Below are 12,938 nucleotides of genomic sequence, written 5' to 3'. Positions count from 1 at the left end.
GCAGAACCAGATGAAGCTAGAGGCCATGGCCGGCGTGAGGACCAGGAGCAGCATCCAATGACCCCCTACCCCAGCACCGGCCAACCCATAGAGACCTCGGCTCTGGAAGAACACACTGGAAAGCTGATGGCTGTTTCATTGACATCCTTCCCTGAGACCACTCCTGAAATCCCTGCCTTTAGAAACCAGATATAAACCCTAAGGCAAAGGACCCCGTGCGCCCACGCTCTCCCCAGAACAGGCCCCTGCCTCCCACCTTGTTTCCCAGTTCACGTGTCTTTGCTTTCTTTCTCCCAAGGCCCTTCTTCCGCCTGCGTGGCTTTCTTTCGAAAGGGCCGAGGCAGCCATACCTGGGCTCAGTCCTGTTGTGATGATCTTGCCTCTTCTATCTTAAGCCCTTTTTTTGGTCCACTGTCCCTAGCTTTAACCAACATGCTCTCAAAATCTCCTGAGGTTGTGTGATGAACGCTTTCCCACAAGACGTCAGGAGCTGAGAGCCTACATCGCCACTAGCACTTCCACCTGCTCCCGTGTCATCTTCTGTGCAAAGCCCACGCAGGTCTCCCATGGGAAGAGTTCCTGTCCCTTCCCCAGGTCCACTTCTGTAGTTTACATGGACTTTTTTTTTTTTTCAATTTTATTTATTTATGTTTGGAGAGGGAAGGGAGGGAGATAGAGAGAGAGAAAACATCAATGTGCAGTTGCTGGGGGTTATGGCCTGCAACTCAGGAATGTACCCTGGCTGGGAATCGAACCTGCAACACTTTGGTTCGCAAGCCTGCGCTCAATCCACTGAGCTACGCCAGCCAGGGCTTACATGGACTTTTATAAGTCCTTTATCACACAGAACGTCCATCATGTTCGGTTTTCAGAATCAAACCAAATCATAAGGGATCAAGCGAGACTTGACATCCTCTGAAAGGAAAATGATCCCTGTGCAAGGGATTCTGGCCTTTATAAAGAACAGCTCTAGCCCTTGCTGGCGTGGCTCCGTGGATTGAGCGCGGGCGGCGAACCAGTGTCGCAGGTTCGGTTCCCAGTCAGGGCACATGCCTGGTTTTCGGGCCACGGCCCCCAGTAACCGCACATTGATGTTTCTCTCTCTTTCTCCCTCCCTTCCCTCTCTAAAAATAAATAAATAGAATCTTAAAAAAAAAAAAAAAGAGCAGCTCTTTAACCCACTTGCATCTGGAGCTAGTGAACTAGTGAGCGGATTGGGGAGGGAATGTTTTGGGGGCGGAGTACTTCCTGAGCTGGGCCTGCCTGTTCCAGCTTCGTCAACATCCTGCCTTCCAACTCCCACCAGTAAGCAGGCTGCCAGGGAGTGAGACTTATCAGCTTGACCTCTCACCCCGGAGGCCCCGGACGACACTGCTCTGAGCTCTGGCCTCCCAGCCTTCCCTCCGGCTGCTCTTTCTGCCCCGAGCGTTTTCCAGGCCTCCCTCCCAATCTTCATTCTCTTATCTCCCAACATGGTGAAATTATTTTTCTAGGCAGCAGCTCAGGCCCTTATGCTGCCCTATCGCACTTACTACATTTTATTGTAATTACAGGTCTCTTTTTCGGGCTAAATTGTAGGGTTTACAAGCCAGGAAATACGCCTGTAAAACTAGCCCGAGGGGCACCGTTGATGTTTAGTAACTGTTGTTAAGAGAAACAATGAGATAGATAAGCAGAAGGAATGATGTTCCGGCTCAGGCACCTGCATTCCATTCCCGGGGCCTTTCTTATCTTCTCTGGGGATTCCGCGCGCCCTGGGGGAGAAGAAAGCGGTCCGGGGCACAGGAAGGAAACCCACAGGGAGAGCTGGATCTGAAACCTCTAAAACGTCAAACTGGAGGCTCTCAGAATCCGCGCGTTTCCTCCCATTTCCCTCCAAGTCCAGCCTTACCCAATTCGGCGTGTTGTGAAAGAAAGAATACGCAGACAAAACACTTGAATGCCGGCATGTTAAGGATGGTTTTCCCCGAGCCTGTGCGTCTGGCACAAAAACCAGTAGCCGCATGGGCCACCGAGCCTCCGACATGGGGCTCGTGCGGATGGATACGCGCTGCAAAACACACCCCAGATCTCCAAGACTTCGTATGGAAAACGGAATGGAAACCACCATTGGTCATATTGATTACAAGTGGGAATGATAATACTTTGATATATCGAGTTAATGAAAATATAAAATACATTCCACGTGACCTCACCTGTTTCTTTTCTGTGTTCCTTAGCACTAGGAGCTCATTTAAACTTGGTTTTGTGGGCACGTAGAGGTTAGTTTGCCAGCTGGATCGGGTGGCTACCTCCTCTCTGCCCGGATCTGCTTTTTTTTTTTCTTTTTTTTTTTTTCAGTTTTTCCCTGGTGCAACTCGTCAACTAGATACCCTTGAACCCTGGCATTTTCTCCACTGCCCTTGGTGTGATCTGTGGGGGCGGACTTTGGTGTGGCAACAGGGTCTGCCCCCTGTGTCCTGATCTTGGGTCCTGTTTACCTGACACTCGCCGCAGCTCTCGCCTTCCCTCTCTGGCTTCCGCCTGCAACCGACCATAACACCACCCAGTTCCCTTCGGCCTAGGTTTTGTTTTGTCGTCCCCCCTGCCCCACAGTGTTCATTGCATCAAGGAGTTTGGCAAAAAGAGATGAAGTTTGTTCTTTCCTCAGATATTTTGAAGTAACCTACAGGAAAATATTGATAGATGAGAAATATACCACAAAATGTTTCCAGATGGTAATTATAGTAAACAACGTGTTAATATGTGCCAATTGGCTTCTCCTCCATTCCCTTGAATTAAGGGAAGACTGATTTTCCCACGAAGCCACTGGGAAGAAGGTTGGGTGAATCAATTGGCCACACAAATGTCCTGAGTCTTCAGCTGGAACTTTCTTGGCCATGTCCAATTAATTGTCTCACTACAGAAGGGTCAGCTCAGTTCTCTGGCTAGAGCTTGCTTGCTTTCTTTCTTTCTTTCTTTCTTTCTTTCATTTAAAGATTTTATTTGTTTTTAGAGAGGGAAAGGAAGAGAGAGAGAGAAACATCAATGTCTGATTGCCTCTGGAGCGCCCCCTACTGGGGACTTGACCTGCAACCCAGGCACGTGCCCTGACTGGGAATTGAACCAGCGACCCTTTGGTTCACAGGCTGGCACTCAATCCACTGAACCACACCAGCCAGGGCCAGAGTTTTCTTCTATGTAAAGTGATGCTTTCTCAACTATGTCAACTTTAAAAGTTCACATGCTCATGTATGTGAGTTGGGAAGGGCAGTAATTCTAAATAAACCCAGATCTTTAGCACAAACATCTTTTCCAACTTTTTCTTCCTTCTCTCAGTGCCTACAGAAGCATTCCTCCTTCTCCTCTGTTGTCCCAGCTTCTCTGCTCATCTGTGGTATAGAATGTATCTGTGAGGGCGGACCCCAAACAAACCAGAATTACCTTCTGGAGGGCGGGCCCCTTGTCGTCCAGGCTTCCCCTGCCAGGTGAGTGCTCTGGGAACCCATCTGTATCAATGCACCAGCTGGTGTTGTGGTGAGAGGCTGCATTTGGCTTCGGTGAAATTTTGTGGAAGATTCTCTCAACATGGTTGCCCATTTCATGACGGGTGATTACGAGCACACCTGCCCACTCTGCACTGAGTGTTCATCAGTTTTTGACCAAAAAAGGCCATGCCCCACCCTCCCTGTTCACCTGATCGCTTCCCAAGTGACTTTTTCTGCGTGTGTGTTTCCCCAGATGAAAATAGCTCTCAAAGGGAAACACTTTGCCGATGTGGAAGAGGCGAAACAAAAACCGGCAGAAGCACTAAACGGCATCACCACCGACGAGTTCAAAACCTGCTCTGGCCGTGGAGGAGGCATCTCCATCTGTGCACGGTGTCCAGCGGAGAGTCCTTTGAAGGTGACTGAAGTTTAAACATGTGAGAATACCCGTTTTTTTGTAAATAGATTCCAGGGTTTGTTTTTGGTTCCTCCTCGTACATCTAGCTCTTCGGACTTTCAGGGAGAAAGACCCCCCTCACTGGACTCAGCTACGCCCTCTGGTTCGTGTCTTTTCTCTTTCATTTCACGTCAGTGCGCCTGCGTGACACCTGGTTTCCCGCCTCCCCGTTCTTTCTGTGCTCCTCTGCCACGTGTCACCTGCTCTGACGCTACAGGGACCCTCAGGACACGGCTCCAGTAGTGGCCAGTTCCTCGGCAAACCAGGGGTCCCCATGCTGTCACCACTCCTCCTGACTTCACCACCACGACACCCAGCACTTGCAGCCGCGTCTAACGGCCCTTCTCCTCCTGCAGCACCCGCAGCTCCCACCCCGCCGGGAGCTGTCCGGGCAGGCACATGGGGACTCCTGTGAGTGAACGCACTGGCCCTGAAGAATCCCCGCCAATCTTGCCTCCTTCTTCTCGTCACCGTCCCCTCTTTAAAATGCACATCACAACTTTTCTCCTCTCCTCAGGCCTCCCAGGAGCCACCGTGCCTCGCTCCTCCCCCCACCGGTGACATTCTGCCCTCCTCCTCCCCCACCGGTGACATTCTCTGTCACTCGCCTGTGGTTACTTCAGAGCCAGCACCTGCAGCCACACCGCGGGGTTCAGCTCCTCCCCGCCAGCTCACAGGCGGAAGTGGCTTCCTTGGCCTAAGCCAGGCCCTTCCACCTCTGCCCTAAAACCCTCCCCTCGTGCCATCGGGCACCTCCAGGGGACGGACAGATCCTCAGTGCAGAGTGTTCTGCCCCTCCTGCTCCACTGCATCCTCCCTGCCAGCGTTTACGATGTCTTCCAGCTTAAAAAAAAAAAAGTCTTCCTTGCTCTCACTTCCTCTCTGGTTACTGCCTTTTCCTCTTCTTCCATTTCAAACAAAGTTCTTGAAACCAAGCCCACGTTCTCTGCTTCCTCCTCTTGCTTTCCACTCAGGTTTCTGCCTTGAGGCTCCACAGGGAGCTCCCTGCATGCCCTGAATTCTAAGTGCTTTCTGGGAACGTGGGATTCCTTTAAAGATGACTGTGGCAACAGTACCGTCTCTGTAAAACACCTACAGAGTGCAAGGCGCTCTCTAGTAAGTTATCCAAGCTGACCAGGCAGGGCTTTAAAATCAGACAGTTGAGCCCTGGCTGGTGTGGCTCAGTGGACTGAGCGCCAGCCTGCGAACCAACCAAAGGGTCATGGGTTCAATTCCCAGTCAGGGTACATGCCGGGGTTGCAGGCCAGGTCCCCGGTGGCAGGCATGTGAGAGGCAACCACACATGGATGTTTCTCGCCCTCTCTTTCTCCTTCCTCCCCCCCCTCTCTAAAAATAAATAAATAAAACCTTAACAACAACAACAAACTGGTCTCGGAGCCTGGGTTCCGGACCACCATGCCCTTCTGCCCCAACCTCTGCTTTGGACTGAGTAGCTTTGTTCTCGGCACACAGCACGGTGCCGGGCACTCAGCCGGAGGGCAAGAGATGTGCCTGAATGAAGGAACACCTGTTGCCGCCGTGGTTCACGTTCTCATTCTCACTAGTAGAATGACTCACCGGCGAACGGTTCTGAAAAAGCACACGGGCCTCGGTTTACGTCTACCGTTCTGAAAGAAGGCACCGTTTGCCTGAGTTTTTCACAGGAGTCTGTGTCCAAAAAAAAAAAAAAGTTAGCAAGTTCTTGATTCATTCATTTTTCTGTCTTCGGTTTCATTTTCACCAACCTCCTCCCCCCTACATCCTGTCCATCGACTGCCGTTAGGTGCCCGGGTTGGGAATGTTTTGCCTGAATTCTGTAACTCACACACAGGCAGGGACAAATGACCTCCTTCTGCCTGGAAATTCCTGACCGCCGGCCCCGGCTGACTGTGTCCCAGATGGAAATCTCACGCTTTCCTCCACGGCCGACACTTTCCGTAATCAGGCCCCAGCACGCGTGCCCGGGGACATCGCCTGTGTCTCTCCCCTATTCCTCTGGTCCCCTGTGATGTCACAACTTCTGTTCTAGCCCACCTCTCAGTGTTTCGCTCAGTAGTGCACGTACTACATTCCTGACCGGCCCGGGCACCATGTCTGGGCCTGAGAACACAGAGGTGATGAATACAGCATCGCTCTCACCCTTGAGAAACTATCGGTCCCGTGTGGGAGAGAGATGTGAAACGAACCCCCCCCTCCCCCCGCAAACGGGATGACAAACTGTTCATGGAACTTATTCCCGCTCAGAGGCAGAATGGAGCCGAGAGCAAAGGAGGCTTCCTCTTTCTTTTCTTTTCTTTTTTTTAAAGATTTTATTTATTCTTAGAGAGAGGGGAAGGGAGGGAGAAACACCGGCGTGCAAGAGAAACATCGACTGGTTGCCTCTTGCCCCCAACCGGGGCCTCACCTGCAACCATGTGCAGGCATGTGCCCCGACTGGGAATTGAACTGGTGACCTTTTGCTTTGTGGGCCGACGCCCAGCCCACTGAGCCACATGGGTCAGAGAGAGCCCTGGAGAATTTTAAGCAGGGTGCTGTCATGATCCATTTCAGGAAGGTTCGCGCAGCTGAGTAAAAGGCCAGGTCCAGGGTGCTGGAGGCAGGAAGATCAGGACGTCACAATCTCAGTCCAGGCCAGAAATACTGAAGGCCTCGCTGACACAGGAGGTCCGGTGTGTGTGGGTCTGTGTGGCCTAAATCGAGAGATTTTTAAGTCGCATGGGCATAATTTCATTTCCCTGTTCTCCTCTGCCCTTCTTCATAGCATTTCTCACCCTTGACATGTTTGCTCACCTCCAGCATGTAAACTCCAGGAGAAAAGGGATGTTCATGCTGTTCCCTCCATCCTCAGGGCTCCCGGCAGGTACTAAACAATTATTTGTTTGAGGTCAGACGTTTAGCTGGGAAGGAGAAACACAGGGTGATATTGAAATAGGGGGAAGGATTTCTCCTGGGCTGGCCTCATAATTTAGCTCATTCAGTCTCCTCTAATCTCTTCCAGAGGTCAGACTCTAGCTTAGCATTTTATCAAAGCAACAGGTTCCCTCCCCAGGCCTCCTCCTTATCTCAGCCCGAGTTACCGATCTGTCCTGACCTTTTACCTGCCCGGCCTGCTCTCTGGCTATCTCCGCTTTGCATCTCTGAAAACCCTGGTTTTCCAGGTTGCCTGAAGGTCCTTGGTCACGTGCCTGGCCAGGTTCCACCTTGTTGCAAGATCACATACCTGCTCGATATCTCTGCCTTTGTTCCTCCAGACCCACTCTCCACCCTTCCCAGGGCTGGCCTTCAGGAGCGGCATCCTCTGAGCTCTCTTGGCCATAGTCTTCCTCCTGGGTTCAGCCCTGGGAGATCCGAGGGCAAGAGAGAGGGGGGGGGGGCCCGGGTTCCTCTGAGTTGCTGCTGGCCCTGCCTCCCACTCAACTACACGGAGCACTGGTTGGTCTCATTGCCTCTTCAGGCCTACAATGACTGATAGTGGTTTTCCATCAGATCTTAGCCTCGGGTGCTTCCTTATCCCTTATGGGTGTCCCACACCCCCGCCCACAACTTTGTATTCTGTCCAATGCACATTTTTATAGTCAGCCACCTGTGGGCTCTGATGCTGATATCTTGGCTGATACAGGAGCAAAAAAAAAAAAAAAGGGCAGATTGTATCTTTAAAAAAAATTGAGACAGGAGCCACAAAATTTCCTTTTTTTAAGTGCCGGATTCAGTGGTTCTTAGTGAAGTTGAGCCAACTGTATCTTTTTTTTTTTTCTCATTTTATATGGAATGAAATGTTTTCCAAGTTACCAGTTGCCTGAGTTCTCGTTGTTACCAGTTGTACAATGTTGCACATTCCTAAGTTACTTCACGATTCATATGTTTCAAACTTTCATGATCACAGAGAAGGCACTCCGTAAATACTGTGCACGTGGCCATTCTCTTTTGGGGAAGGTTATTTCTCAAGGGAAAGTTTCTAGATACTGATGAGTCAAAAGGGAATCACATCTCTACTGAGGCTGTTGAGAAGTATGCTTTTTTTAAAGGATTCTATCCATTCACAGGCTACAGCTTTCTCTACACTGCCACCGGCATCATCTCATTAGCATGGAGAAGTACTTAAGGTATACACACCCTACTAAGGTAGTAGGTGGTATTACCACTCGAACTTCCTGGATAGCCAAACCCATCCTAAGCTATTTAAAGCCATTGTTAGCTAAATGGGAATGAAGAGGCAATGATTTTGCGGGGCTGAGGGGGGCGGAGTTTCTCCTCATTCTTCCTCCTTGGCCACCCAGTCTCTTCATCCTGTTTACTATCCTCTTTTTCCTCTTCAAGGAGCTCTGCATCTCCAGGGCCCAGCGCTGTGTCGGGCCCTGTCCTGCGTACCAATAAACATTTATAAAATGGACCACTCTTGGAAGAACGTTAAAACGTATGCACGCCGTTGGTCACACTAGTTTATGGGCATTAACGGTTTTCCTTTTAATGGGCTCTCTGGAATCAGCACTTCCCACTCCTGCCAATAAGCACACTGACCACCGTGCACGGCCTGCGGGATGCTCTGGGGCAGTGGTTCATCTCCGGACACCTGCACGCTGCCTCCTGCACAGGCGGTTAGAGCCCTAACAAGAGTCTGTCGTGTTTGGTCCCAAGCTTGCTTATGACAACTGCATGCCAGCACAGAATTGATTTAATTGAAAAGAAACAGTTATGTCTGTGAAATGTCAGTGGAATGCTTTGGAAATATTAACTAAAGACAAGTCGAAAGTTACTCTCAAACCAGATGCGGGTGAGATGAGTAGAAAGATTTTTATTATTTTTTTGAAAGAAGGATCCTCTTGCTTATATTACTTTGCAAGGAGCTTTAAGTCCTCAGTCAACTTTAAAGAAATGACTTGGAAACCACAGAAAATACACCATGGGTGTGATTTAAGTAAGAAAAAGAGCTCAAGAATTCTAACCAGCACTCTTGCTCACGGAAAAGTTTTTGCCTGACGTAGAAAAATTGGCAAGTGGATTCCCTAGTAGGTTTTAAATGAAAATAAAACGTTTAGATGTATATATATCATTTTTAAAAAATATAATTCACTGCTTTAAACCCTGGCTGGTGTAGCTCAGTGGACTGAGCGCAGGCCTGTGAACCAAAGGATTGCTGGATGAATTCCCAGTCAGGGCACGTGCCTGGGTGGCGAGCCAGGTCCCCAGCGGGGGGCACAGCAGAGGCAACCACACATTGATGTTTCTCTCCCTCTTTCTCCTTCCCTTCCCCTCTCTCTAAAAATAAGTAAATAAAATCTTTAAAAATGGCACTGCTTTAGTAAACTTTTTAAAATTAACTGACCTATTTTTGGGCCAGATCCTATTTGCTTGGGCCCAGATCAATCCTTATTTCCTGACCCTTTTGCTGTCATAGGAGGGCAGGAGGAGGAGAATTTGTCCCAGGTCTTCCAGGAGGTGAAGACTGGCCTCACTGGTGAGTCCAGATCCGCCCGCCCTCAGAGCGAGTGCCGTCTTCTCCACGGAGGCCTCCTGGAAGTTGCTAGGCCTCTGCAAGGGGGAGGTTGAAGTTTTGGGGGGGAGCTCACTTTAACTCAGGGGATATTAAAAAGACTCTTGGTTGTCATCCCAGTCACATTCTTCAGTGGAGCCTTGTGTGTAATAACGTCGATATTCTCGCCTTTTCACTGGCCCCAGACTTGTGAGAGACAGGTGGCACTCGCTGTCCCTGTCACACTCCGACGGCGCCGGATGGGACGGCCTCCGCCCACTGTCACAATCAAGACTCACTAGTCTCCCTTCGACTTTGGTCCGTGATCCGGTCCGCTCAAACAACACCTGGTCTCTGGTTTGCAGGTGCCGGTCTCGTCTTGTCCAAAGTCCGACCCGTGACTCACGCTGGAAGCTAGACAAAGAAGAGAATGTTATGGCCCCGGAGAAACAGGGACGTCCGGAGGTGTTCACTGGGAAGGGAAGAGGCTCCCGCCAATCCGTCCGTGTTTCCGGAACGGGTCCCCGGGGCAGACTCGAGACCACAGCCTGTGTGGCTATTTAAATGAGAAATGGCAAACAAAGCAGGGAGCAGCCTGGGCTCTCCTCCACGTGCTTGAAGGCATTTTGTTACCTTCTAGTGGGTCATAGTAAATTTGGAACTATCAGCATGTGACAGGTGTGTGTGTACTTGTCAAAACAAAAATGTGAAGCCCTGGCTTGCATAGCTCAGTGGATTGAGCGCGGGCTGCGAACCAAAGTGTCGCAGGTTCGATTTCCAGTCAGGGCACATGCCTGGGTTGCAGGCCATGACCCCCAGCAACCGCACATTGATGTTTCTCTCTCTCTCTCTCTCTTTCTCCCTTCCTTCCCTCTCTAAAAATAAATAAATAAAAATCTTTGAAAAAATGTGCATTTTCAGTACATTTGGTGTATGTCAACTATATACCTTAATACAGCAGTAAAAATGCCCCCAAAATCCTCCTTAAAATAAAAATGAACTTGAAGTAGGAAAGCAGCCCATTGGCCTGCATTGCGTGAAGTAAGGGTAATATTTCGGGAAACTCCTGTCTCAGATGTGTGTGTGTGTGTGTGTGTGTGTGTGTGTACGTGCGTGACTACACTCTGGGCTGAACTTCTTATGGAGGGCCACAGGGAAAAAAAAAAAGCTTGCAGAGAGTATTGTTTGGCTACAGAAAAGGAAATCCAGCCCCTGTCAACACCGCGGAGGGATCCCGAAGGCGTTCTGGCATACCAAGGAAGTCAGGCAAAGACGACAAAAAATACCGTATGGTCACAGATGTATAAGGAACCTTAAAGAAGCCAAGCTCATAGAAAGTGGTAAAAAAAAAAAAAAGTTTGCAAAGCACTGGCTTAAGGTGCACATTTCTCTTTCCTTTCATTTCTGCTCTTTGCTAATGTGCTCTGAAACTGCTTCCTCGTGACTAAAACTTGTAACTAACACCCAGAACGGCCCTGCAAACACTAGTGCTCCCACCTCGCTGCTCTGAGGGAATCAAATGTCCCAATACCAGGGAGACGGAAGGGCTGAGATCTAGACCCTCGTGAAGGAAGAAGTGACAGGAGAATTTACTTTAAAATTTACCTACACAGCTCAAGGTCCAGTGGTTCTTCCCAGCGGGCAAATTACAAAGGGTTCAGGCTGGCATTCCAGGACCACAGCCCTGACTTACCTTCCCAGACTGACTTGCTTACTGACTCTTCTCCCTGTGCTCCATCCCAACGGACTTCTCATTGTTCCCAGCGCACTCCATGCACTTCTCACTCTGCCCTGGACTGCACTGTTGCTTAGGCCTCGGGCAGCCCCCTCCCTCACCTGGCCTGTCCCAGCTTGCTGCCATCCCGTCCATCCTTCAAAGGTCTGCGTTGGATTTCCTTGCTGGATTCCTAATATCTTGCTTTTGAACTCCAAAAGTATCTTTTAAAGAAATACTTTCCTGCTCTGGGCAGACTGCAAAGTTGGTAAAAGTATTGTTCCGATGCACCAAGGTTGCGGATTTGATTCCGGGTCAGGGCACAGGCAGGAGCCAACCCGGGAATTTGCATCAATAAGTGGAACAACAAGTCAATGTCTGTCTGTCTGTCTGTCTCTCTCTCTCGCTTTCCTTTCCTCTCTCTCGAGTCAATAAATAATAATTTAGAAAGAAATGCCTTTTTAAAAGATACTTTAATATTTAAAAACACCATTTTTCCTGACTTTAAGAGAAACATTGACGTACTGTAAAAGTAAGAAAATACCGAAGTCACAGAAGAAAAAAAAATCCCCTTCTTTTAGGATATGTAGATGAATATTTGTATATTACAGACTGGCATTATATCATCTTAATCTGTTTCTTCAACATGATTTTTAAATGGCTACAAATAAACTGTAATTTATATAACAATCACAACATTGGGCATGTTGCTTGTTTTTACATACGCTGCCGTATTTGCGGGGGAGTAGACATTGGGTAGTAGTAGCAAGAGTACAGGGACAGATTTCCTAAAAGAGCACAATGGGGTGTGTTTTGGGAAACAGAAAGTTGGGGTCAGTGATAATTAGGAAAAGTGTAAGTTTCCCCCAGGGATCTTTGGGGATATTTTGGTGGAATAGGGGTTTGAACCAATCGCACTTGTTTTAAAGGGAAACCCCAGCATTTCTATGGATGACCGGAGGCGGGGGTGTCACCCACCCAGGCAACCCGTGAAACCTGCAGGGCTCCGTAAGCAGACCCCCCCCCCACCTCAAGACATGTCTATCTTCAGGCATCCTTTAAGTGTCCTCGGAGGAGGTGTGCCTTTTCCCACCCCTGTATCTGGCACCATTAATTATCCTAGCTCTTATCTCTTCTCCCCTCTCAGTTCCCTGAGAGCTCCTCCTCAAATTGAAACAAAGCACATGTCTCTTTTACTGTCACTACCTCTAGAGCTACAAGCCTGCTCCCCCCGCTCCCAAACTTCTGGAAAGGGTCACCACAGTGACTGCCTTCAAGGCTTCAGCTGCGCGTACTCCTTACCCAAGTGCTCAGCTCAGCTCAGGGGCGGAAAGTCGGCCGCAGCCTCCTGCAAACGGGCTTCTCTTCCCTGCTGAGCGGTGGATGCTCATTGCTTCACTCCGGGGCCTCGCCCCGCGCTCCCGCACCCAGGCCTGGCTGCCGCCTCCGTGCCGCGCATTCCCAGGTGCGCCTGCTTCTTGGAACGCCCTGCCCGTCACCCCGCTGGCCTCGGGGCGGTCGGTCACTTCGCGCAGTCATCGCTTCCCAGGACCCAGACTTCCAGGTGCGCGCCCGGGAGGCCCCCCCGCTGCCAGGCCGATCGGGGCCGGTCTGCCTCGGGCATCGCAGCTCCCGGCTGCAGCGGCGGCAGCCTGGCAGGGTCCCTGCTTCCTGTCACGGCCGCCGGCCTCCGGCCCGCCAGGGCCGCGCTGCAGGGGCGCGCTGGGGCGCCACGGCCGCGCAGGCAGCTCCCGGCCCCCTAGCGGGCGACCTCGGCCGCACCCCGGGCCCCCGAGGCCTGCCCCGCAGGCGCGTCAGCCGACCGACCGC

At 50.5% G+C, this 12,938-nt stretch overlaps 3 long non-coding RNA genes across 4 annotated transcripts; all 3 read right to left on the bottom strand.

Annotated features, from left to right (window-relative positions):
- Window positions 1–295: 295 nt before the first annotated feature.
- LOC118497572 lies at window positions 296–7,273 on the bottom strand. Its single transcript, XR_004900101.1, has 3 exons — window positions 6,715–7,273; window positions 824–915; window positions 296–618 (listed from the first exon to the last, which is right to left on the bottom strand). It is a non-coding gene; the product is annotated as an uncharacterized LOC118497572 (long non-coding RNA).
- On the bottom strand, window positions 3,182–4,774 carry LOC118497576. The gene is made up of 2 exons (XR_004900109.1): window positions 4,678–4,774; window positions 3,182–3,371 (listed from the first exon to the last, which is right to left on the bottom strand). It is a non-coding gene; the product is annotated as an uncharacterized LOC118497576 (long non-coding RNA).
- A 2,207-nt stretch (window positions 7,274–9,480) lies between the features above and the next one.
- On the bottom strand, window positions 9,481–12,938 carry LOC118497571. Of its 2 annotated transcripts, none has more exons than XR_004900099.1 (2): window positions 12,411–12,938; window positions 9,481–9,808 (listed from the first exon to the last, which is right to left on the bottom strand). It is a non-coding gene; the product is annotated as an uncharacterized LOC118497571 (long non-coding RNA). The 2 variants fall into 2 exon arrangements; XR_004900100.1 differs by lacking the exon at window positions 12,411–12,938 and adding an exon at window positions 11,004–11,120.

The sequence above is a fragment of the Phyllostomus discolor genome, chromosome 12, assembly GCF_004126475.2.
Source record: "Phyllostomus discolor isolate MPI-MPIP mPhyDis1 chromosome 12, mPhyDis1.pri.v3, whole genome shotgun sequence".
Classification (NCBI taxonomy): domain Eukaryota; kingdom Metazoa; phylum Chordata; class Mammalia; order Chiroptera; family Phyllostomidae; genus Phyllostomus; species Phyllostomus discolor.
This window is presented reverse-complemented; position numbering and strand designations above follow the sequence as displayed.